This window comes from Microcaecilia unicolor, chromosome 11 (assembly GCF_901765095.1).
Source record: "Microcaecilia unicolor chromosome 11, aMicUni1.1, whole genome shotgun sequence".
Taxonomy (NCBI): domain Eukaryota; kingdom Metazoa; phylum Chordata; class Amphibia; order Gymnophiona; family Siphonopidae; genus Microcaecilia; species Microcaecilia unicolor.
In genome coordinates this window covers 41,500,792-41,525,554 of record NC_044041.1, presented here as the reverse complement: position 1 = coordinate 41,525,554, position 24,763 = coordinate 41,500,792, and positions in this window count along the sequence as shown.

Here is a 24,763-nt window from a genome sequence, read left to right as displayed (position 1 = left end):
GTTTATGGTAAAAAAAAACATAAGTTTTAAACTCAAAAACTACAATACATATGCAAGGAAATTTTAACACAAAAGTAGCACCTACAGCCCATATCCTCACCCGTAGAGCAAGGAAGGCCTGACACTGCTGCTGTGTTTCTCTAGATAAGTCAAGGAAAATACGTATCTTTGAACCCATAAACAGCTCATTCATGTCGCAGTAATATAAATGTAATACAGTATATTACTGCGACCTGGCTCTAAAGCAAAATCAGTACCGCTGTGTACCTCTATGCAATCACTTCCAACGAGGACTCAAGGAATTCTGTCAAATTTAAATAATCAGGTCTTACCACTAAAGCCTCCCCATAGTCTCTCCCTTGAGTGAAATGTACTGGACTCTAACCAGCAGTGGCACAGCCTCCAATGGAATCTTGAAAAACTTGTAAAAATACTTCTTCACCATTTCTACAGGTGGCACCAACGGGGATCTAGGGAAGCTTAGGAGCCGTAAGTTATTCCTCCGGATTGGTTCTCGAAATAGTCAACCTTCCAATGTAAATTAAGTTTATCCTTCACAAAGCAGAACGTATCTCCTGTGCTCCACTTATTTTGAGATCCAGATCACCCAGGGGTCCTTCTTATTAAGATGCGCTGAAAAATGGCCTGCGGTAGTGTAGACACATGTTTTGGGTGCGCATAGAATAATTTTTTAGCGCAACTGCAAAAAATGCCTTTTTAAAATTTTTGCCAAAAATGGATGTGCTGCAAAATGAAAATTGCTGCACATCCATTTTGGGTCTGAGACCTTATCGTCGGCCATTGACCTAGTGGTAAAGTCTCACGTGGTAACTGGGCAGTAATGACCTACGTGCATCAAATGCCACTTGACGCGCGTAGCTGACGCGTACAAGAAAATAAAAAAAATTTTTTTGGACATGCGTAGTGGATGCACAACAAAAATGAAATTACCACAAGGGCCACGCGGTAGCTGGGTGGTAACTTGGAATTGGCACACGTTGGGCATCCATAGACACTTACGAGGCTTAGTAAAAGGTGCCCCAACTTGGCAGAGTGCTGATTGCTTTCATGAGCCTGCGCAATAACTGTTTCAGAAATAGTCCTTAAGTCACCAGAGACTCTAGCAGAAAACCTCAGCAAAGAAGAATTGACCTCATAGACAGCATCCCAAAGAGACTCTAAGGTCACCGCAGCTGGTCTTTCCAAACCTTGCAACCCAACAATGGAAGCAGCAGATCCCACAATACCTCTCTGATATTCCGCTATCAACAATTCTCCTGGACAGTTCCCTGCTTTAGGATAGCTCCATCCTGAGGAGAGGAAATCGCCAGAGGTGGACCCCTCAACTGCAATAGTGAAGAAAGCCTCTTGTAACACCACAGTGCATTGTTCCACCTCAGCGACACACTGCTTCCGGGTGGAAGGGGGGCTGCTCATTCGATGGGGCTTCACGCTCTGCCAGCTGCATTAACTGCCAGCTCAACAGAGGAGAGCAGGCTGGACAAAGCAGTGGCCTGATATAAGTCCAGTGTTGTCTGTCAAAGTGGGGGTCCTAGTGGAGGTGGTAGGGAGACAGCCCGAACCTTACCCTTTTATTTGCCCATCCTGAGCAAGTTCAAAAGCTCCATGAACAGAAAGACCGCTGGCTGAATCAGACGCTATCTTGGATCTGCTTGCCTTGATGTTTTCTGAAGATATGACAGCATAACCCAAATTTCACTGAACGCTTAAATTTAGAAGCATAAAAAGTGGAAGGCAACGGTCCAGATTGAGTGGGGAAAAAGAAGTTAGGAGCTTAGCACTGATTTTCAGCAACAGGCTCATCAATCTAGGCAAATGAATGTCAGGCTTCAATTTATAAGCATAGCTTTTAAACTCCTAAATTAAGATGAATTTTCAGCTGAAAACTGGGCACAAATTTAGGAGCTCAGCTTGTTTTGAATATTGGGTCTTTTCTTTTTTTTTCTGGATTGATCAGTGAAATCTTGTTTGGAGAAGTTTGCAAAAATATTGTAGTAGATTCAGTGGTGTTTACAGACCGTTTCACGTAGAATCAACTGCAAATTTCAGCAAAGCTTGAAGACCATCAAAGCAAGTGAATGGAGTTGCAAAATTTGTTAAAGGTTAAATCGGGGGCAGAGCACGATGGCAGTAGCAAGAATGGTGTGAGCTCTGGCGATTCTTACTTCTCTGTTTTCCAACCCAGAATGGAAAAAAAGGAGAGACATTTCCAGAGCAGTGTCCAGCAGAACCACAGAGCCAGCAGTGGTTGGCCTGATTGATTCTTTTGTGCGTTGAAGCCAAGCCTCCATTGTGGATTCCGTGAGGTCACTGCTGGGGGAAAGGCCAAAAAGTGGAGAGGTGCTTCCCCACCTTGGCATAGGAAACATCATTGTCCCTCAAACAATGGAGAGTGCTGCTCTAGCCAGGGGCTGGGACCTTGAGCAGTGAGCACGAACTGAAGAGTGGCTCACAGGAAGGGATCGAGCACCTGGATGAGTCATCTCTGGTGTCTTCTCAGCTAGAAGAGAAACAACAATGGGACCTTGGTACAGTAGGTTCTATGGATTATTTCACATTAAAAGATCATGATTGTTTGATGGAACAAGGCTCCAAAATTATTCCTGGGAAGCCTCATGCTATCACACTAGATCTTTAGGTAAAGTAGTCTCTGGTAAATTTCAATCAGTGGAGGGCAAAGTTAAACTATCAGCCAATGTCTCAGAACAAACTCTTAACTGTGATGGACCTTGCTAAGAGATTTGACTCTATAGAATTAAAAGTTGAGAAATTTGAATCCTCAAAGAAAGATAGAAGCTATGTAAAATTTATCCAAAAACAAGAATTTACAGTTTATTAATTTCCCATGGAAAGCTGGTACATCTTCTCAAAATTTGTAACAACAATATTTTTGGGAAATTTTGAATATTTCATTAGATTTTCTCTCACAATTGAATAAGGTGTTCTACATTTTTTCTCCAGCAACAACGGGAAATGGCAATGATTCATATGGTGTTGAATTGTCTGAGGACAGTTTAAATGTATCTAGATACTCTGTTGATAAGGTTTCAACCCTACTGCTACCTTGATAGTAATATTTGATTCAGAGAGTATATGAGATAATAATATCTTGAAACTTTATTACAAAAATAGAAAAAGTTTCTAGATGGTCAAATTTGGGTTTTCCCAGATGTAGGGAGAGCTACATAGTTTGCATTGTTGCCGAAATAGTGTGCTCCATTGCTCAGTAATGTCCAAAATAGAAAAAAACAATACCTTGAATAAAATGAAAAATCTCACAAATGACATGGGAAACTGAAAATGTTGGGATTGCATACCTGTAAAATAGAATATTTTATTGGGTAGGACCTGTTTCGTATAACCTCTGGATACATCTCCAGTGAAAGAACTTGAAACGGTATAGCAGTTTAGACAAAATTGGATGTGGGGGAGAGAAGTGATGACTTCTCTCCTGATTTATTCTGCAAATGTTCTTGACCATTCCTAGAGAAGTCTGACTTGTTTATTTTAGTCTCTGAGGAGCGTTGGGTCTAGCAGATGATGTGAAAGAAGTGGGGGGTACACAATGCATCACACAATTCATACCATGGAAATATACTCACGACCTTGGTCTTTCATCCATGTGATTTAAACCAGGCCTTACACTAATTAAATTTGGGATCCATATGGAAAGTGGCATTATAGCTGGCCTTGCAAAGCATGGTCTTGCAAGCCTCAAGACCCAACAGGCTTTCACCGCTATATTCTTTACTCTTTACTCAGAATTCTGCATCCATATTCCAACTTTCATTTTAGTATATTTTTCTTAGGGGCCCTTTTACTAAGCCACGTAGGTGCCTAAGCATACCCAATGCACATCAGTTTGGAGTTACCGCCTGGCTACCACATGGCCCGGGTGGTAATTTTTTCTTACGCGTATCCGCTACGTGTGCCAGAAAAAAATTTTATTTACTGGTGGAAACTGGGCTGTAATCATCATTCTACACATAAAGATGATTACCGCATGGTTACTGTGTGACACCTTACCGCTAAGTCAATGAGTGGCAGTAAGGTCTGAGACCCAAAAAGGACGTGCACCAATTTTGATTTTGCCACACATCTATTTTTAGCAAAAATTTTAAAAAAGGGCTTTATTACAGGTGCGCAGAAAAATGGATCTGCGCGCACCCAAAACACGCGCCTACACTAGCGCAGCCCATTTTATTTTAGTGCACCTTAGTAAAAGGACCCCTTAATCCTTTGTAGCCTTTTCTGGATCAGGAGCTGTTTTTTATGTGCTCTTGCTGTGGGGCATTCTGGATGGAGAGTGTACAGTGTTGTACAAGAAAGTTTTCATGCTTATCGTGTCTCTCTTCCAAAGGGCTTATAATCTAAATTTGGGTACAGGCGTGATAAGTGGCTTGGTCTAGGCCACACAGTGAGTGAGTGAATGGGTGGCAACCAGCACTGGGAGAGATGCTTTGTCTTTACTGCACTGCAGCTCTATCCACAGTGCCACTGTGCAAGTAATTCAGCCCGTTTACATTTAACGTAACAAGATTTGTCTCTGTAAAAGGATGCCATGAATTAAACATCAGATTTTTTACAGGAGTTTGAAGCCAGCATGATTTGTGAAAATGTGATGAAAGAACTCTTTCAGTTATCTGACAATTTTGTTCTTTCAAGTTCAAAAGAAAAACATTGAGGTATGTTTATTAAGGCGCATTAGCTTTTTAATGCACCTTTAAAGTTAATGCGTGTTAAAAACTAACACACTAATACATTCCTATGGACATATTAGCTTTTAACTTGCATCAGCTATTAAGTGTGTTAAAAACACTAATGTGCCTAGCCGAGATTGGGTGGCAGAGCCGGTGGTGGGAGGCGGGGCTAGTGCTGGGCAGACTTCTAAGGTCTGTGTCCTGAAAATGGCAGATACAAATCAAGGTAAAGTATACACAAAAAGTAGCACATATGAGTTTATCTTGTTGGGCAAGACCGTGCAGGTCTTTTTCTGCTGTCATCTACTATGTTACTATAGTGCTCCTTAGTAAACATACCCCACTGATAATTCTTATACATGGGATCTTGCACTATCAACTCATGAACCCAATGAATATCCATCTTGTACAAAATGGTTGTACAGTGAGTACATACAGCACAGTCACCCTCTAATGAACCTGAGGTGTTGCCCTTACAGCGAAAACAGAAGATAATGAGCTTTGATAAATTTAGGTTTGCTGTGTTGGTGTAAATGGGATTGTGATTTATATGTAAACATTTATTAAATTATGTTGCATATTATTAATGTGCCATGTGCTGATATATTTAAGTTTTGATTAATAGAATATTATTTATAACTCATTTATAAACACAAAATAGACTGCAACCATTCTAGGTAGCATAAAAATAAAACATTTTGCATTGAATAAAAGTGAATAATCCTTGTCGGTATTACTGCAACAGGAGCCACTAATACAGCTTGATAAAAGAGATCCTTAGAGAGCTACAAGGCAGAAAACTGTAAGTATATAGGAACTGGGGGGGGGGGGGGGGGGGGGGGGAGGGGGTTTCATACAAAATGAAAGTAAAACAAATATATATATATAATACTAGTAAAAAAAGGCCCGTTTCCGAAACCAATGAAATGGGCGCTAGCATGTGGCTTTTGTGTGTGTGTGTGTGTGTGTGTATGTGTCACAGAGTTATTTTGTGTGTGTGTGTGTGAGTGAGTGTGTGAGGGTGCGGTGTGTGTGCAGGTTGTTGATGTGTGTCTTTTTGTTTTGTTTTTGCTTGGGGGTTGGGGGATGTGCTGTGCTGTCCTTGGTCTGTTTGCTCCTGGCTGGGTCGGGGTAATCCTTCCAGCTGGGCCGCAGCTTGTCCTGTTCGCCCATGTCCCAGATGGTGACGGGCACGTGTTTTCCAGCTCCTCTGACTCCATGTCAAGCGATCCCAGATATAGTCTGTGCTATAGGCCCTCTGGCACTCTTCAGTACTGGCATTAGGCATTTAAAAATTTCTCCCCCCCCCCCCCCCCCCGGTCTATTTTTGCACATACCCACAACAGGAATATTCTTCTCTCGTTCCAGCGGTGGTTCTGTGCTCTCCGTGCTGCACAGATAATGAGCCATTCTGCTGGGAATGCTCCCTTATTGTCACGTAGTTTCCTCTGATTGGTCTGTCTTACGTTGCCTAGTGTTGCCTGGGAACGGTGTTGTGATGGTCCTTGTGTTTCAGAATGTTGAGGGTGTTTTTTCTGATTGGTCCGTCATGCGAGGGCGGGGCAGAGAGACATGGTCAGTGTTGTGGCTTCACCACCATGAATCCATGAACCCTTCAGGGAGTGACTGAGTGACTTCAGAATGTTGTTCAGAACGTTGAGGGTGAGTTTTATTATAGTAGATATATATATACGTATATATAGAGAGAGGAGAGAGGAAAAGAGAACACTGATTGCATGCAGTTTAGCTGAAAAACAAAATCCAAATTTAAGTTCATCTGATTCAGACATTCTGAACACTTTAAAAATCAATAAAGCTTGATGTAGTTTTTGGTTAAAGAATTTGATATGATGAGGGAGAGATTTTGATTACATGAGCTTTGTTCAAATTGTTTAGTTTATATTGGCACCACTACTTGTGATGGCTCTGGTTTTGGCGTCTTGGACCCCCCCCCCCCCCCCTTAATGGGTTCTTTAAACTCCATACATGTCCATAGAGTGTTTTGCTTAAAAAAAGGTATATAATTATTATAATAATGCTCAGTGTGAGAGATTGCAGTTACAGCTGTGATAATGAAGTTGTCAGTATAATGGATGACAGAGGTTGCAATGCTAGTAGTGGTCAAAATGTACCAGTATCAACATTATATTTTTATTTTATAGAGGAAGAGGAGAAGGACAAAGGGACGCAGGGAAGGGGAAGAAAATTTTCAAGAGAAAAGTGAAGAACTGAATGGCATAGGGAAGGAGATTGGAACATAATGAACAAAAAAGGGAGAGTTCCAGGGCAGAGGAAGCTAGAGGTAGAGGGGGATGGAGGAAGATAAGGACAGAGAGGACTAGAGTACAGTTGCCAACTGGATCCAGACTCATATGATAGGGTTGATCCAGTTCTTGGTTTATCCCATTGCATGCAGGGATTTGTAATTCTGAGTTCCCTATTGCATTCTCTACGAAAAGCAAGACTACAAGTCCCTTCATACAATGAGGTAACCCAGGATGGGTTCAAGCCTGTCAGTCAAATCTGGATCCAGTTGGCAACCTTAGAATATAGGTACAGATAAGCTCCAAAGAGCATCACCGGAAGCAAGAGAAAGAAGTATAGGGAGTTGGGGAAGGAGGAGAGAGAAGGTTACAGTGACCAGGCAAATGGAGCTGCCACCAATGGAAGAGAGAGAGAGACAAAGGTACCAGTGGCAAACTGAAGGGAGAGACAGGAGATGGTAGCATGAACGTGGCAAGGTGGTGGTGAGGTTGGCTGCCACTGATAAGAGAGCAAGAAGAGGGGAAGGGCTAAGGAGCTCCTCTCTGCAGCCACCATCCCTCTATGTCAGTAATGATTAATGCCCTGAAACAGTGTCTGAAAGCTGAGCTGTACCGTGTCCAGATGCTAAGTGTTTCCTCCACTTCTGTTGACACTTAATTCTGAATCTGACAGACCACATTCCTGTGATCACTGAAAGTCTGCATTTAAGGCATCAAACCATTCATCTTTCTGCATAAATCTTCTACCTATTTAGGCCAGTCTGTACGAGTCAGTTTCATGACACGTGTTGCAATATACCTTGAGGTATTATTTTCAAGTGTTCCAAAACCCATAATAGCTGGATTCCAATCACTGTAATTTGCCCTGTACACCCTTTTCCTCTAGTGTTTTGAGTTCTGGGGGGGGGGGGGGGTGTTAATGACATGCTTATAAGACAAACATTTTCCATTGCCTCTTCTCTTAAAGAAGATCTACTGAAGGCTGAAAACATCACCTTGACAAATTCTTTGTAAATTTACCCCCAGGCCCTTCTAAAGAGCGTCCCATGCCAACTTTGTGCTGGAATGGTTCATTAAAACACTTATTAACCAGTCAATAAAAGAATTATGTTAAACAGATTTTGCTTTCTCAAAATTAAAAATTCCATCAGGAGAAAAAAAAAAAGAGTAAACAGCACATCAAGGCAGATTATTTTCTTGGCAGTCAGTAACATTTAAGGCAATCCATATGAATAAGCATTTTTTAAATGTAAATTGGTCTATTGTCAGGACTTGTGGATAGTGGTAATGACCCTGGGATAGAGGTGCTAATTGTGGAAGGAATGAGGGCTAAGCCGCGTAAACGCCTATGCGTGCCCAATGTATGACAATTCTGAGTTACTGCCCAGCTACCACATGGCCCGGGCAGTAATTTCATTTTTGACGTGCGCCAACTATGCGCGCCAGAAAACAAATGTTATTTTCTGGTGTATGGTGCTACCGGGTGGTAAAAGGCCTTTGACACTCGTAGACCATTAGCCGGTTAACGCGTGAGACCTTATCGCTAAGTCAATGGCTGGCGGTAAGGTCTCAGACCCAAAATGGACACGTGTCAATTTTCATTTTGCCGCCCATCCATTTTTGGTCAAAATTTTAAAAAGGCGTTTTTTACAGGTGTGCTGAAATATGGATCTTCGTGTGTCCAAAACACGTGCATACACTACCGCAGGTCATTTTTCAGCGCACCTTAGTAAAAGCACCCCTTAAAGTGATGATGTGATTGTCTGTAGGTGAAGAAAGAATAACTGAGGGGTCTAAAGTGAGGCATGGTAGCAGTTCGGATATAATAGTGTCAGATGGGGATGGTGCTACAACAGACTATTTTCATCCTATTCTGTACCTTCCATTTTGGTTATCGTGATGCTGCAGCAGAAACAGGTATCAAAAAGAATGGCAATGGTTTCAACAGTAACAAAGGTCATGCAGGTCCTAAAAAAATGTATGCTTCAAACTGATCCAATGCCTTGCTATGATGAATTAAATATAAACTAATTTCTCTGATGTTTCTGGATATTTACATTATTATTTTTTCTCTGGTTATGTCGTTGAAGTTTGCTGATTTGGTTTCTTGGAATTTGTTGAACATTGATTTGTTGTTTGGTTTTAATGTAGGAGTGTTCATTTTATTGAATTCTGCATTGTTACTTATTGCAACTCACCTTGAGCTTAAGAGGGAAAGACAGGTAAACAAATGTTAATAAATAAAGTGTAATCTAAAACCCTTTCCTTAAGGGTCAGCTGCTAAGTTATTTCATTCTTGTCTTTTGTCTGGTAGAGCAAAACTCTGTGCTATGAATATTGTCTTCAATTCAGTCTTAGGACCACAATTTTTTTTTTCTTTGGGAGTGGGAAATTAGAAGAAAGAGTTACAGAAAACCCTGTCAGTTGCTTTTTTTTTTTTTTTAACAATGCGCTAGGTGCATAACTTACCTTGGATTTAATTTCTGTGAAATCTGAAAAGAAAATGTTTCCAGAGAAAAGAATTTGGCATGCAGTGAGTGATGTGAAATGCATCATGGAGCTTTGACCTTGAAGTACTACAATAGAAAGCTGGGCATGAGTCATGTAGTGATATTTTGCACAATATGGACTAGATTCTATATATCATGCCTAAAAAAAAAGACAGTGCTGAAACAAAATACACCTAGGTATATTCTATAACGTATGCCTAAATAAGCCTAAATTTCTGTGGGGTTTATGGAATATGTTGAGTGACCATCCATGTGACTAAATTTACTCACGGGCAGTTACGCCAAGTAAAACTTGGTATAAATGCCAATGCCTAAATTACGTGTGGACTGAGTGTATTCTATAACCATGCACATAGATTTTAGAAATGCCCATGACCCATCCATTCCATGCCCATGGCCACGCCCTCTTTTCAACTATGTGACTTAGAATTTACATGCATCACGTTATAGAATATGCTTAGACAGTTCTACATGTAAATTCTAATTAATAACAATTAATGTCAATAATTTATTGTTGTGGCAATTATCAGCACCGATTGGCTTGTTAACTAATTAAGTTGAATGCGCAAATCTAGAATACGAGTGTATTTGCGTACGTAACTTAAGTTGCACTACATAGAATCTGAGGGTATGTGCTCGCCCAAGTTTATCTCTGGAATTTCTTACCTTCCTGAAGTTGCAAGAAATTAAACATCCCTTGTTAAAAAGGTGCACTGTTTCAGAACTGTGCACCTTGTCTTGCAAGCTGGAGGTCAATTTTGAAAAGGGATCAATCCGGCCGACATTTAAAATGATTTAACCAGCTAGGAACGGCCCCTGGTAGGTTAAATAGCCTAAAGTTGGCTAAGAGCTAATATTCAGCGTGAAATAGCCAGCTATCTTGGCTGAATATTATTGCTTGGCGGCTAGCTCCAAAAATACTCCTAGAAATTTAATGTTGGTCACTAGATATGGCCCTGGCAATGAATTTCCAGGTTTGCCCCCAACTGTGGGAATTGGCCAGGCTTCCTCCTGTGGTCTCAATATCTGTGTCCAATCACAGAAATAGGTACCTATATCTGTGTGTTGGAAACTGCCTTTAAAATGTGCATTTCAGGAGGTCTTTTTGGGTTATGGAGAGAATATGCATATGTATATTTAATTTGTAAATGTACATGTTGGGCCTGATAGTCAAAGGATTTATGCTCCTAACTTTGAGATTTATGGTCATAAATTGACCTCTTTGTGGACTTTATGGACTATGGTCAGAATCTTAAATGTTATTCTTTGATTAATGGTTAACCAGTGCTCCTCCCATAACAAGGAAGTCACATGGTCAGATTTCTTAGACCTTGTGACCAGTTTTACAGCCATATTTGAATTATTTGCAATCGTAAGCTATTCAGTAGTCTAGTTGGCTAATAAGAGTTTATAGAAGCAGCATTGTACAATGCCAGAAATATGCTTCTGGAATCTGGAAGATGAGATGTTGATCAAGAACTATCCCCCAAACTTTGACCATTGGGATAAAAGATACCTTAGTTCCTGTGATCATTACTGGAGTGGGTAGTTCAGGAGCCTTTGTACGTGAGAATAGAACACCGCATGATTTCTTGAGATACAGCTTAAGTTTAGGATCATCCAGCCATTTGGTGATGGCACATAATTTATGGTTCAAAGAAAGAATGTCTTGAAGACAGCTACAGTCCAAGATAAAAAGAATGTGAATATCATCAGCATATACATAGGGTGTGAGATCAAGTGATTGTATGAGATGAGCAAGGGGGGGGGTCATAAAAATATTAAAAAGTATCAGTGCCAATATAGAGCTGTGGGGCACACCTCCAGAAAAGACATTGGACTGGGAACATGAATCCTTATATAAAACAGTATTAGAATGGTCAGATAACTACTACTACTACTACTTAGCATTTCTATAGCGCTGCCAGGGTTACGCAGCGCTGTACAAGTTTAAACATGGGGAAGGACAGTCCCTGCTCAAGAGAGCTTACAATCTAAAGGTAAAAACTATGTAGTCAGTGTAGGTATCAGGAATGGGAAGGTGGTTAGGCACCAAAAGCAAGGGAGAAGAGATGGGCCTTGAGTAAGGACTTGAAAATGGGCAGGGAGGGCGTATGAAGTAACCTGGCCCAGAGGTGTAGCTAGGATAACTAGATCTTGCAAACAGCATAGGAGTTCATGACTAACTAGGTCGAACATTGCACATAGGTCTAAGGAGATCATCACCACTGTCTTATCCTGATCAAAGTTGTAGTATATAAAGAAAATATTCCCAATCAGGTCCATCTCTGTGTTATGACACTTCTAAAACCTTTCTGATTGGTTTGTAATAACATAAGTACATAAGTATTGCCATACTGGGAAGACCAAAGGTCCATCAAGCCCAGAATCCTGTTTCCAACAGTGGCCAATCCAGGTCACAAATACCTGGCAAGATCCCCAAAAAGTACAAAACATTTATACTGCTTATCCCAGAAATAGTGGATTTTCCCCAGGTCCATTTAATAATGGTCTATGGACTTTTCCTTTAGGAAGCCGTCCAAACCTTTTTAAAACTCCGCTTAGATAACCGCCTTACCATATTCTCTGGCAATGAATTCCAGAGTTTAATTACACGTTGAGTGAAGAAAAATGTTCTCCGATTCGTTTAAATTACTACATTGTAGCTTCATTGCATGCCCCCCTAGTCCTAGTATTTTTGGAAAGCGTAACAGACACTTCACATCTACCCGTTCAACTCCACTCATTATTTTATAGACCTCTATCACATCTCCCTCAGCTGCCTTTTCTCCAAGCTGAAGAGCCCTAGCCGTTTTAGTCTTTCCTCATAGGGAAGTCGTCCCATTCCCTTTAATCATTTTGTCGCCCTTCTCTGAACATTTTCTAATTCCACTATAGCTTTTTTGAGATGCGGTGACCAGAATTGAACACAATATTCGAGGTGTGGTTGCACCATGGAGCGATACAAAGGCATTATAACGTCCTCATTTTTGTTTTCCATTCCTTTCCTAATAATGCCTAACATTCTATTTGCTTTCTTAGCCGCAGCAGCACACTGAGCAGGTTTCAACGTATCATCAACGATGACACCTAGATCCCTTTCTTGGTCTGTGACTCTTAACGTGGAACCTTGCATGACGTAGCTATAATTCGGGTTCCTCTTTCCCACATGCATCACTTTGCACTTGCTCACATTAAACGTCATCTGCCATTTAGACGCCCAGTCTCATAAGGTCCTCTTGTAATTTTTCACAATCCTCCCGTGATTAACGACTTTGAATAACTTTGTGTCTTCAGCAAATTTAATTACCTCACCAGTTACTCCCATCTCTAGGTCATTTAAATATGTTAAAAAGCAGCAGTCCCAGCACAGACCCCTGGGGAACCCCACTAACTACCCTTCCCCCATTGAGAGGGTACCCTACTGTCTGTTTTCTATCTTTTAACCAGCTTTTAATCCACAATAGAACACTACCTCCTATCCAATGACTCTCCAATTTCCTCTGGAGTCTTTCATGAGGTATTTTGTCAAACGCCTTCTGAAAATCCAGATACACAATATCAACCGGCTCACCTTTAAACACATATTTGTTCACCCCTTCAAAGAAATGTAGTAGATTGGTGAGGCAAGATTTCCCTTCACTAAATCCATGTTGACTTTGTCTCATTAATCCATGCTTTTGAATATCCTCTGTAATTTGTTCTTAATAATAGTCTCTACCATTTTGCCCGGCACTGACGTCAGACTCACCAGTCTATAATTTCACGGATCTCTTCTGGAACCTTTTTTAAAAATCGGCGTTACATTGGCCACCCTCCAATCTTCTGGTACCACGCTTGATTTTAAGGATAAATTACATATTACTAACAATAGCTCCGCAAGCTCATTTTTCAGTTCTATCAGTACTCTGGGATGAATACCATCCGGTCCAGGACATTTGCTACTCTTCAGTTTGTAGAACTGCCCCATTACATCCTCCAAGTTTACAAAGAATTCATTAAGTTTCTCCAACTCGTCAGCTTCGAATACCATTTCTGGCACCGGTATCCCACCCAAATCTTCCTCGGTGAAGAGCGAAGCAAAGAATTAATTTAATCTCTCCGCTACGGCTTTGTCTTCCCTGATTGCCCCTTTTACTCCTCGGTCATCTAGCGGTCCAACCGATTCTTTTGCCGGCTTCCTTCTTTTAATATACCTAAAAAATTTTACTATCACGTGTTTTTGCCTCCAACGCAATCTTTTTTTCAAAGTCCCTTTTAGCCTTCCTTATCAGCGCTTTGCATTTGACTTGACATTCCTTATGCTGTTTTTTAATTATTTTCAGTCGGTTCCTTCTTCCATTTTCTGAAGGATTTTCTTTTAGCTCTAATAGCTTCCTTTACCTCACTTTTTAACCACGACAGCTGTCGTTTGGTCTTCCGTGCTCCTTTTTTATTACACGGAGTATATTTGGCCTGGGCTTCCAGGATGGTGTTTTTGAACCACATCCATGCCTGATGTAAATTTTTGACCCTTGCAGCTGCTCCTCTAAGTTTTTTTTTCACTATTCTTCTCATTTTATCATAGTCTCCTTTTTAAAGTTAAACGCTAATGTATTTGATTTCCTATGTGTACTTACTTCAAAGCTAATATCAAATCTGGTCATATTATGATCACTGTTATCAAGCGGCCCCAGCACCATTACCTCCCGCTCCATATCATACGCTCTACTAAGGACTAGGTCTAGAATTTTTCCTTCTCTCATCAGCTCCTGTACCAGCTGCTCCATAAAGCTGTCCTTGATTTCGTCAAGGAATTTTACCTCCCTAGTGTGCTCCGATGTTACATTTACCCAGTCAATATCGGGGTATTGAAATCACCCATTATTATCATGTTGCCCAGTTTGTTTGTGTCCCTATTTCCTTTAACATTTCTGCATCCGTCTATTCATCCTGGCCAGGTGGACGATAGTACACTCCTATCAATATCCCTTTCCCCTTTACAAATGGAATTTCAATCCACAGTGCTTCCAAGAAGTGTTTTGTTTCCTGCAGAATTTTCAATCTTTTTGGATTCAAGGTTCTCATTAATATACAATGCTACCCCATCCACCAATTCGATCCACCCTATCACTACGTACAATTTGTACCCCGGTATCCGAATGGTTATCGTCCTTCACCAAGTCTCAGAGATGCCTATTATATCTAATTTTGCATTTAGTGCAATATATTCTAACTCTCCCATCTTATTTCTTAGGCTCCTGCATTTGCATATGGGCATTTCAAACTATGTTTGTTGTTCCTATTTACATCATGCTTAGTACTTGACGGTATTAATTTACAATCTTTTGTCTGATTGTTTATTTTTATTTAAGACATCTACTACAGTCTCTTTCGCAACCTCACTATCAGGATACCATCTTCCCTGTTTTAGTGATATCTTTGAAAGATACCTATCCCGAACCATGCACTTTTGAGCGACTGTCGGCCTTCCTCCCGTTTCTAGTTTTAAAAGCTGCTCTATTGTGTTTGCTTTCTCAAGAAAGTCTTGTAATTGCTGCAGGACCACAGTTTCAGTTAGTTTAGAAAGAAAATGGGACAGAAAATTTGTGACATTAGATATGCCAGTTTTTTTGGTCTTTGGGATGAGGTTGAATGTAAGCATGCTTCCAAAGTGGGGCTACTATACACACAATCTGCATGTTAACTGAATCCCTACATCCTTCATCAAACATGGAAAATACAGACCATCGCCTATTAAATTAAGAGACTGCAACTTAGAAACAAAAACGCTGAAAAAATTAAATGGAAACCCAGACTCTCAGTTCTCTACCACCTTGCCAGCATCGTGATCTGCCCCCTTTCTTGTCTGGTCTCTCCATTGTAACAAAAGATGTGACTAATTCAGGACTCTACAGTCAGAGTTGCTATACGGCAAGATCACTCATGGTTGACATCAAGACTCTGCCACCAGTTGTGGCAGCACTGTCGGTATGTTTACATCATTGTAGCGTTTCACCACCACATCAATCCTGTCCCCTTCCTGGCTCAACCTACCAAGAACCTCATTACTCATACATAAGTCATGGAAAGTGTGATTTTATTTCTCACAATAATGATTATTTTCATTTGCTGGGCCCTGACCAAAACATTATAGGGAAAGGATATGGGTGATACTAGGAGGTAGACGTCAATGGAATTGTTATGTATGCCTTTTAAACTGCATTAAAAAAAAGAAAGAAGAAAGAAATGTAACTGATATTTGATACCATGGCCTATGGCAGTCATTCTGGAAACCTTTGGCCTAGCAAATTCTATGTGTAAACTGTGGCACTGATACATGGAAATGGCAAACTCATAGCAAATACCATTATTTACACATAGAACTGCTACAGAATGCACAAACTCAAAGGGGGTGGTGATTTGAGCAGTGCAAAAAAATTTGACATATAGGGCTAGATTCTATATATTGATTTATTTTTATTATTTGTTGCATTTGTATCCCACATTTTCCCACCTCTTTGCAGGCTCAATGTGGCTTACGATACATCATGAATAGTGGAAAGATGTTAGAAAATAGACATTTAGTGATTACAGAGGTATTTAGGCAATATGAAAATGATAAAAACAAATAATAGTATTACAAGCAAGAATATATGGCGCCTGAAAAATCTGCGTATTCTATAAGTTGCTGCCTTTATTTAGGAGCGGTATATAGAATATGCTAACTTGATATCCTAGTGCCTAGAACTACAGACATCCATTTACACAAAGAGAAAATGTGACGTGAATAATGGCGCAAAGATTTAGGTGCAAAGGGTCTTATTCTGTAACAGTGCACGTAAATTTTGGAATGCACACAAAACACCCATTTCCCCGCCCATATCCATGCGCCCTTTTGACTCAGCACATTAGAATTTAGAATACGCGTGTTAGCGATTTATGTGCGTAAATTCTAATTATTGCCAATTAGTGCATTATTGCTTGTTAAGGTTTCTGTTAAAAACGCTAATTGGCTTGTTAACCAATTAAGTTACGCACGTTATAGAATACGCTTGGATTTTGTGCACAGAATCATGGGGCCATTCCTGATCTGCAAGGTAATACGTGTATATTTTTTAAAATTTCTCCATCAGCCTTTGCAACTCCTCTGAGTAATGAAGGACTTGGAAATAGCAATTGAGGGAGCAATCCTGCTTAGCCTTCTGGTAACTAATATCTCCTGTGATTTTCGTGCACATAGGGGTTTTTCTCCTTTTGTTTGGATTGTGTTTGCCACCATCTTGGGATGTCACAAACTAGATCATGAGACAGAAACTGGCTGAGGAATGCTCACTGCACTGCAGGACTTTATTGAAGACAATGGCCTGCTCTTGTCTTCAAGGGGAGTGTTGCCACATGTTTCCCCTGGCTCTGTAGAAATCTTTGCAGGCCAGGGGGCACAGAGTGGAGGAGTGGCCTAGTGGTTAGAGTGGTGAACTTTGGTCCTGGGGAACTGGGTTTGATTCCCACTTCAGGCACAGACAGCTCCTTGTAACTCTGGGCAAGTCACTTAACCCTCCATTGCCCCAGGTACAAATAAGTACCTGTATATAATATGTAAGCCGCATTGACCTCCTATGAGTGGGAAAGCGCGGGGTACAAATGTAATAAAATAAAATAAAAAAAATAAAAAAGAGTAGTGTGTTCTGCTCAGTCCCCACCCCACCAGATTTCAATCTGCACCTGCTTATGGATGGAGTTGGTGCAAAGGGCGGCTACTAAATGGTCCAGTGTTTTTCATCATAGAGCACATGAGGACAGGCTTAAACATCTCAATATATAAACTTTGGAAGAAATGTGGGAGAAGGAGGCATTCAAAATCCTCTGTGGACATAAATGCATAAAAGGCAAGTCTCTTTGTGCAGACATAGGATGAAGGTGAAAGGGGACAGACTCAGGAGTATCTAAGAAAAGAAACTTCCTCAGGGAAATGGTGGTGGATGTCTGGAAGGGAACTCCCAATGGAGGTAGTGCAGATGCAGACTGTATCTGAATTCAAGAAAGCATGGAACAAGCGCATAGGATCTCTAAGGAAGGGATAGTAGGTGGTATGGAGGGGCAGACTGGATAGGCCACATGGTCTTTATCTGCCATCATTTTCTGTTATTTTCTCTGTAAAATATTTTAAATGCCATTAGGAGCTATACTCCTTAGCCACTCTTATACATATAAACATCTGGGATACAGCTCTTATACCTACAATTGCCAGCTCTTATATGTATAAGTAGTGAAAATTGGCACTTAAGATATACAGGCGCCAGCGTTTGCATGAAAAGCTGCTGAGTGATGCCACTCTTTTTATAATGTGTTATTATCTAAAATGTTTGCTCCCGCGGCCATGTTATACGCATTTCACAAAAGGTTCCATGTTCAGCGTGCCTTTTGTACAATAGCCTGGAAATTGTGACTTGGACATTCCATTTCTGACCTAGATGCCCCCATATAGAAATAAGGCTTTTATGTGTGGTGACATTCAATATAACTTGAGCCTCTGCCCTCAGTTACACAGCCCCAAACTTTGAAATTCTCTTCCACCTCCATTTGGAATCCCCTATATTAACTTCAAAGCTGTTCTCAGGATCTGTCTTTCTCTGTAACCTTCCTGAAAGCTCAACAGGATGGATAATTCTTTCATACTGCCCCCCCCCCCCCCCCTCTAACCTCTCCTTCCCTTTTCTTTAGATCTCTACATTTTTACTATTATAAACTGCATCGAAGCTAGTAACGGCCCTTGTTAAAGAAAGAAATTGCAAATAAATAATATGTATTTAGTTAAATGCTGGCATCAGCATTCAAATTAACTCATAGACTGATGATGCTGAAAATGACTTGCTTGGTTTTAACTGATATCAGAACTGAAGGTAATTATTTATAAGATCACAGCTCCTGTGATGATTTCCACTACAGTGTTTTGTTTGTTTTTTAAATTGAGAAAGGCCTCTCTTATGCCATACCAGTCTGGCACAATACACGTAAGAATTCCTCTTCTAATATGGAGAAAACATTTTGTAGGAGTGGAAAGAGGAATTGTCATAAATCATAGTATGTTCTTGGAAATCACTTGACCTGGATCTTCTGCTGGAGGGGCCCCATTCACCTTTCACAGAATGAAGGACTTCAGAAGCACATTAATAGCTCTGTTAAGACAGGGCCCTGGAAGGAACATCTTGGTTCATGTGATTAGTTGGCTTTCCGCATTACAAAGCCCTGTGAAGTAAGACCCCTAGATTCTTTGTGGATGTAGCACAGTCCGGTGTAATGACTCCAACTTGGATTTTGAGATTATTAATCGGCATAGAGACTGTTTGCCAGGGGGAAACCTGGCTACTGTTTTGGAGCCTTAAACCAGTCTTAAAGTTTTGCTCTTTTAAGACTGGTTGTCATGAGAACTTCAGTAACATTCAAGCCTGTTCCTGGCACATCTCCTCTTGGCCACTTCTAAGATGATAAAGTTTTAGTGTTATTGTTTCTGTCTGTGAGTTTCTGTATCCATTTATTCGAGCAGCTGCAGAAAGTATGTGTGATGTGCCTGGGGACCAGTCTGGTAATGAGCACTCAGATATGATTACTGCACATAACACTTAGAAGGAAGGAAATGCAACTTGTTTATATAAATAATGTAGATCATTTGATAACATACCTTAATCAAAAAAATTCACAAAGCATGGTACAATCAAAACATATAAAAAGTAATACAATATTAAAAAAAAACAAAAGCTCATTAAAAAACATAATACATAAAGGACAAAACAACAATTAAAATGGCACAAATATTGGTAAAAGATAGCTTCTTTTTTTTTTTTTTTTTTTGCTCTTACAAGTACCATTAAAAACCAATGATTCAAGTGTGGACCAGGTTTACTCAGGAGTTTCTATAATGTTGCCTCATTGTTGGTTCTTCTTGGAGAGTTAATTTTCAAGGAGCCACTTGAGTGGCAAAGATAAGTAGTTAGCTGGTTAGAACTGAAAGTCAGCACTAATTAGCTAAAGTCATAAACCTGCCCTGAAAATGCCCTTGGTGTCATCCATTTTACAACTGACTAAGGGGGAAAGTTATCAACATGAACTACCGTTGAGACAGGTTATTTTACCACAAGTCAAGCTATTTTAGCACAGGGCCCTATTTTATGCAAAACAGCCATCTTATCGGTACCTCAGGTTGATAACGTCCCTCCTAAGAGGGTCTTTTAATAATGTGTGGTAAAGTTTTGTACTTACCTATGGAAGCATTTTAGTACCACTGAATATTGGGGGGGGGGGGGGGGAGTAGGTGTCCACAGGTGATTTAAGGGGCAGGAACTTCTCCTCCCCGCTTAAATCACTGTACCTAAATTATACCGTTTTGATAGCTTACAAGCTTGCAGGAGGTACAAACTGAGAAGAATCATAGCCGCTACTCCAGGAAGAGATGTTCACAGCTCCACCAATCATGGCCTTCCCATAACACCCTAATCTGAAGCAAAAATTAATGAAAAACAAACTCCAACAGAAGCTCAAAAAAGAAAAGAATGGCACATGTCCCTGCAATACGCCAGGCTGGAAACTGTTCCAGCACGTCACAGGACCCCCCCCCCCCCCCCCTCCCGCGTTACTCACACAGGAAAAGCATTTAGCATAAGAGGATCCCACTCATGCTCTCTTCAAGTGTAGCATATATCATTCAATGTAAAAATGTGAAGAAGGATACTATACTGAAGAAACAGGCCAGATGTAAAGACATGAATCAACTACTGACACAGGCACCACATTAAACACCACAGATCTAACCAGGTGACACTTCTGTGGGAAAGCACTTTACAAAACCAGAGCACTGCATTTATGACTTTATGGTGAGAATACTAAAAGAATATTTTAAGACAATCCAGGAATGTAAGACCTTTGAAGTGATGAAATATTTTGACACCAGGGGTGTAGCCAGACAACAGATTTTGGGTGGGCCTAGGCAAGAAGTGGGTGGGCACCAAGTGTTCTCTCCCCCCCCCACCCCCACCAAAAAATCTCTCAGCTGGCAGGAAAACGCTTCTTTCCACCTTGGCTGCAGCAGGCATGTGTTGAAAACTGAGCATGCGCAGATGCTGGCTTGTGGAGAGTAGTGTTTTCATCAGTGGCGTAGCTACGTGGGGCCACGGTGGCCTGGGCCCTGTAGATTTGGCCCTGGAACCCCCTGCCAACAACCTTCTCGACCCCCTCCCACCACCAACCCACTGTCACCGTCGCCTACCTTGCTGGCGGGGGACCCCAACCCCTGCCAGCCGAGGTCCTCTTCTTCCGGCGCAAGGCTTCATTCTGTTTCTGTGAGTCTGACATCAGACTCGAAACAGAACGAAGCCTTGCGCCAGAAGAAGAGGACCTCGGCTGGTGGGGGTTGGGGTCCCCCTCCAGCAAAGGTAGGCGATGGCGGTGGCGGGGGAGGGTTGGAGGCGGGGTCGAGAGGGTCGTCGGTAGGTGGGGGGGTCAAAGTTGGTGATGGTGGCGGTGGCGGTGGCAATGGCAGCGGGGGGGGGGGGGGGCGGCAGTGCCGGAGGGGCTAAAATGTGCCCCTCACCTCAGGCTCTGAACCCCCCCCCTGCCGAAGTCTGGTTACGCCCCTCAGGGGGAAGACTTCAGCTGGCGGAGCTTGGGATCCACCCCCCCAGCTACCACTAAATGTGTGCTACTGTTGGGTGGGCCTGAGCCCTAAGTGTGTGGGCTCTGGCCTTCCTAGGCTCACCTGTGGCTATGCCACGGTTTGGCACCCACCAAACAGGACAAGATCTGGGTTTCCCATCACATTAAAAACCATAAAATTGTACTGATTGTCACCCTCTGATTACTCATCTATCTCTCCCTGTTTCTCCCCCCCCCCCCCCCAACACCTTTCCTCATGAGATTGTCATTGGAATGCTTCTATGTTTCACTTATATATTCTGATATTTGTCATCTTTGCTCATTTCTCATCCCCCAAAAAAGGTATTGCCTTGAAGGTTAGTCAGAAAATGTATTGTTATGCAATAAAAAAAAAAGGCATCACCTTGTCTCCTTTTCTTTTTGTTTCTTTTACTTCTATTTATTACACTTAAAAGTGGACAAGCATAGCTACTAGAATACTTTATCCAAGTTGGGATACAGAAATTAAATAAATAAAGGATAGATATTCATCTGTGTTTTTCTCTTAGCCACAGATGGCATTATTCCCGGATATTCAATGCCAGGCCCTGTATAGCAGGCAATTATCCAGATATTTCCACTGAAAAATCCCTTCTGACTACCCTGACACTCTCTGGGCAGAGCCTGGGCAGCGTTTCTAATTACCAAGGGGCCCTTTTACTAAACTACATAAGGACCTATGCGTGTACAGCACACGCCAAATCGGCACTACCACTTGGCTAGCGTGTAAGCCAGGCGGTAATTCCGAATTTGGTGTGTGCCAAATCCCACGGTAGAAAATAATTTTCTATTTTCTACCGCGGGCCGCTTACCCTGCGGTAAACAGCAGTTGGCGCGTGCTGCATGCTTACCATTATGGGTAGCGCATGAGACCTTACTGCTAGGTCAATGAGTGGTGGGTAAGGTCTGAGGCCGATAATGGACATGCACTGGTTTCAATTTTAGCACATGCCCATTTTCTGGTCCCTTTAAAAAAAAAGCCCTTTTTCCTAGACGCAGTAAACAAAAAGGCCCAGAGGATGCCCAAAACACACATTTGCACTACTGCAGGCCACTTTGTACAGGACCCCCCACTAGTTAGCTACCCAGTCACTAACCAGTTAACTACCAAAAAACTGTCCTAACTTTATCCAGTTAGTTACTCTATTCCATTCAGTCATTTTTAACCTGCCTATTGCAACAAAGGATTCAAAGCAGCTTATATAAATGAGTCAACATAAATAGTTGAGAGTTACAAAAGTAAAACAATCACAAGCTATAAAGCACAACTAAACATTCCTTAATCTTCATTTCCCCAATTGTAAAGGTGTAAAATACAAACTAACGCATGCATCAACTTTTTCCTATTTGAGCACACAATTCTGGAACGCACTGCCGCGCAACCTAAAAACGATCTATGAACTGACCGACTTCCGCAAGCTACTGAAGACCCATCTCTTTGACAGGACATACCACAAAGATCAACACATGTGAACTCTCCCACATGTAACCAAAACTGTTTTATTATGTTCTCTTGCTATATTACTATAATGTTTTCTTGTTATATTACTTTCTTGTTTATCATTATCAAGTAACCCAAAATCCTTCTGTAATACTAAATGTCTACTCTCTTCTTATTTCAACTATTCATGATGTATTGTAAGCCACATTGAGCCTGCTAAGAGGTGGTAAAATGTGGGATACAAATGCAACAAATAAATAAATAAATAAAATTGATCTGAATTCATCAAGGGAACTTGCTCCTTATTTTGCTTGATTTGTCTCTTAAAGCAAACATGCTTAATTGACGGAAAATTCAAAGCCAATGTAGATGGAAAGCATGAAGAATATCGAATTGTTGGATATGATATAACATGCTTAAGAAATGCTCCCCCCAATATTCAGTCAGTGGCAGGCAGCGCTTTAAGGGGTCCTTTTACTAAGCCTCGTAGGTACATACATGGGTCCTATGCATGTCAATTTTGAACCACTGCCCAGCTACCGTGTGGCCCAGGCAGTAATTTCATTTCTTACGCGTATCTGCTATGCACGCCAGAAAATTTTCCGGCACTAACCGGGTGGAAATCAGCATTGTACCCGCACTAATGATTACCACCCAGTTAATGCGTGAGACCTTACTGCTAAGTCAATGGGTGGCAGTAAGGTCTCAGGCCCAAACTGGACATGCGCCAATTTTCATTTTGCCACAGATCCATTTTTGGCCACAAAAAGGCCTTTTTTGCAGGTGCGCTGAAAAATGGACATGCACGCATCCAATACACGCGTCTATACCAGCGCAGGCCATTTTCAGCGCACCTTAATAAAAGGACCCCTAACTGTTTCACCATTAGCGTTAAACCCGGATATTCAATGATGTCAGGCTGTTTCTGGCGGATGGCATTGAATATCCAGGTTGTTTGGTCACTAAATGCTTAACCTGCTTAAGCCAGTAGTCAGCAACTGACCAGTTAAGTTGCAGCAGTTCAAGACAGGATTGCTATGTACAGTGGTGGAAATAAGTATTTGATCCCTTGCTGATTTTGTAAGTTTGCCCACTGACAAAGACATGAGCAGCCCATAATTGAAGGGTAGGTTATTGGTAACAGTGAGAGATAGCACATCACAAATTAAATCCGGAAAATCACATTGTGGAAAGTATATGAATTTATTTGCATTCTGCAGAGGGAAATAAGTATTAATCCCTCTGGCAAACAAGACCTAATACTTGGTGGCAAAACCCTTGTTGGCAAGCACAGCGTCAGACGTCTTCTGTAGTTGATGATGAGGTTTGCACACATGTCAGGAGGAATTTTGGTCCACTCCTCTTTGCAGATCATCTCTAAATCATTAAGAGTTCTGGGCTGTCGCTTGGCAACTCGCAGCTTCAGCTCCCTCCATAAGTTTCATGGATTAAGGTCTGGTGACTGGCTAGGCCACTCCATGACCCTAATGTGCTTCTTCCTGAGCCACTCCTTTGTTGCCTTGGCTGTATGTTTGGGTCATTGTCGTGCTGGAAGACCCAGCCACGACCCATTTTTAAGGCCCTGGCGGAGGGAAGGAGGTTGTCACTCAGAATTGTACGGTACATGGCCCCATCCATTCTCCCATTGATGCGGTGAAGTAGTCCTGTGCCCTTAGCAGAGAAACACCCCCAAAACATAACATTTCCACCTCCATGCTTGACAGTGGGGACGGTGTTCTTTGGGTCATAGGCAGCATTTCTCTTCCTCCAAACACGGCGAGTTGAGTTCATGCCAAAGAGCTCAATTTTTGTCTCATCTGACCACAGCACCTTCTCCCAATCACTCTCGGCATCATCCAGGTGTTCACTGGCAAACTTCAGACGGGCCGTCACATGTGCCTTCCGGAGCAGGGGGACCTTGCGGGCACTGCAGGATTGCAATCCGTTATGTCATAATGTGTTACCAATGGTTTTTGTGTGACAGTGGTCCCAGCTGCCTTGAGATCATTGACAAGTTCCCCCCTTGTAGTTGTAGGCTGATTTCTAACCTTCCTCATGATCAAGGATACCCCACGAGGTGAGATTTTGCGTGGAGCCCCAGATCTTTGTCGATTGACAGTCATTTTGTACTTCTTCCATTTTCTTACTATGGCACCAACA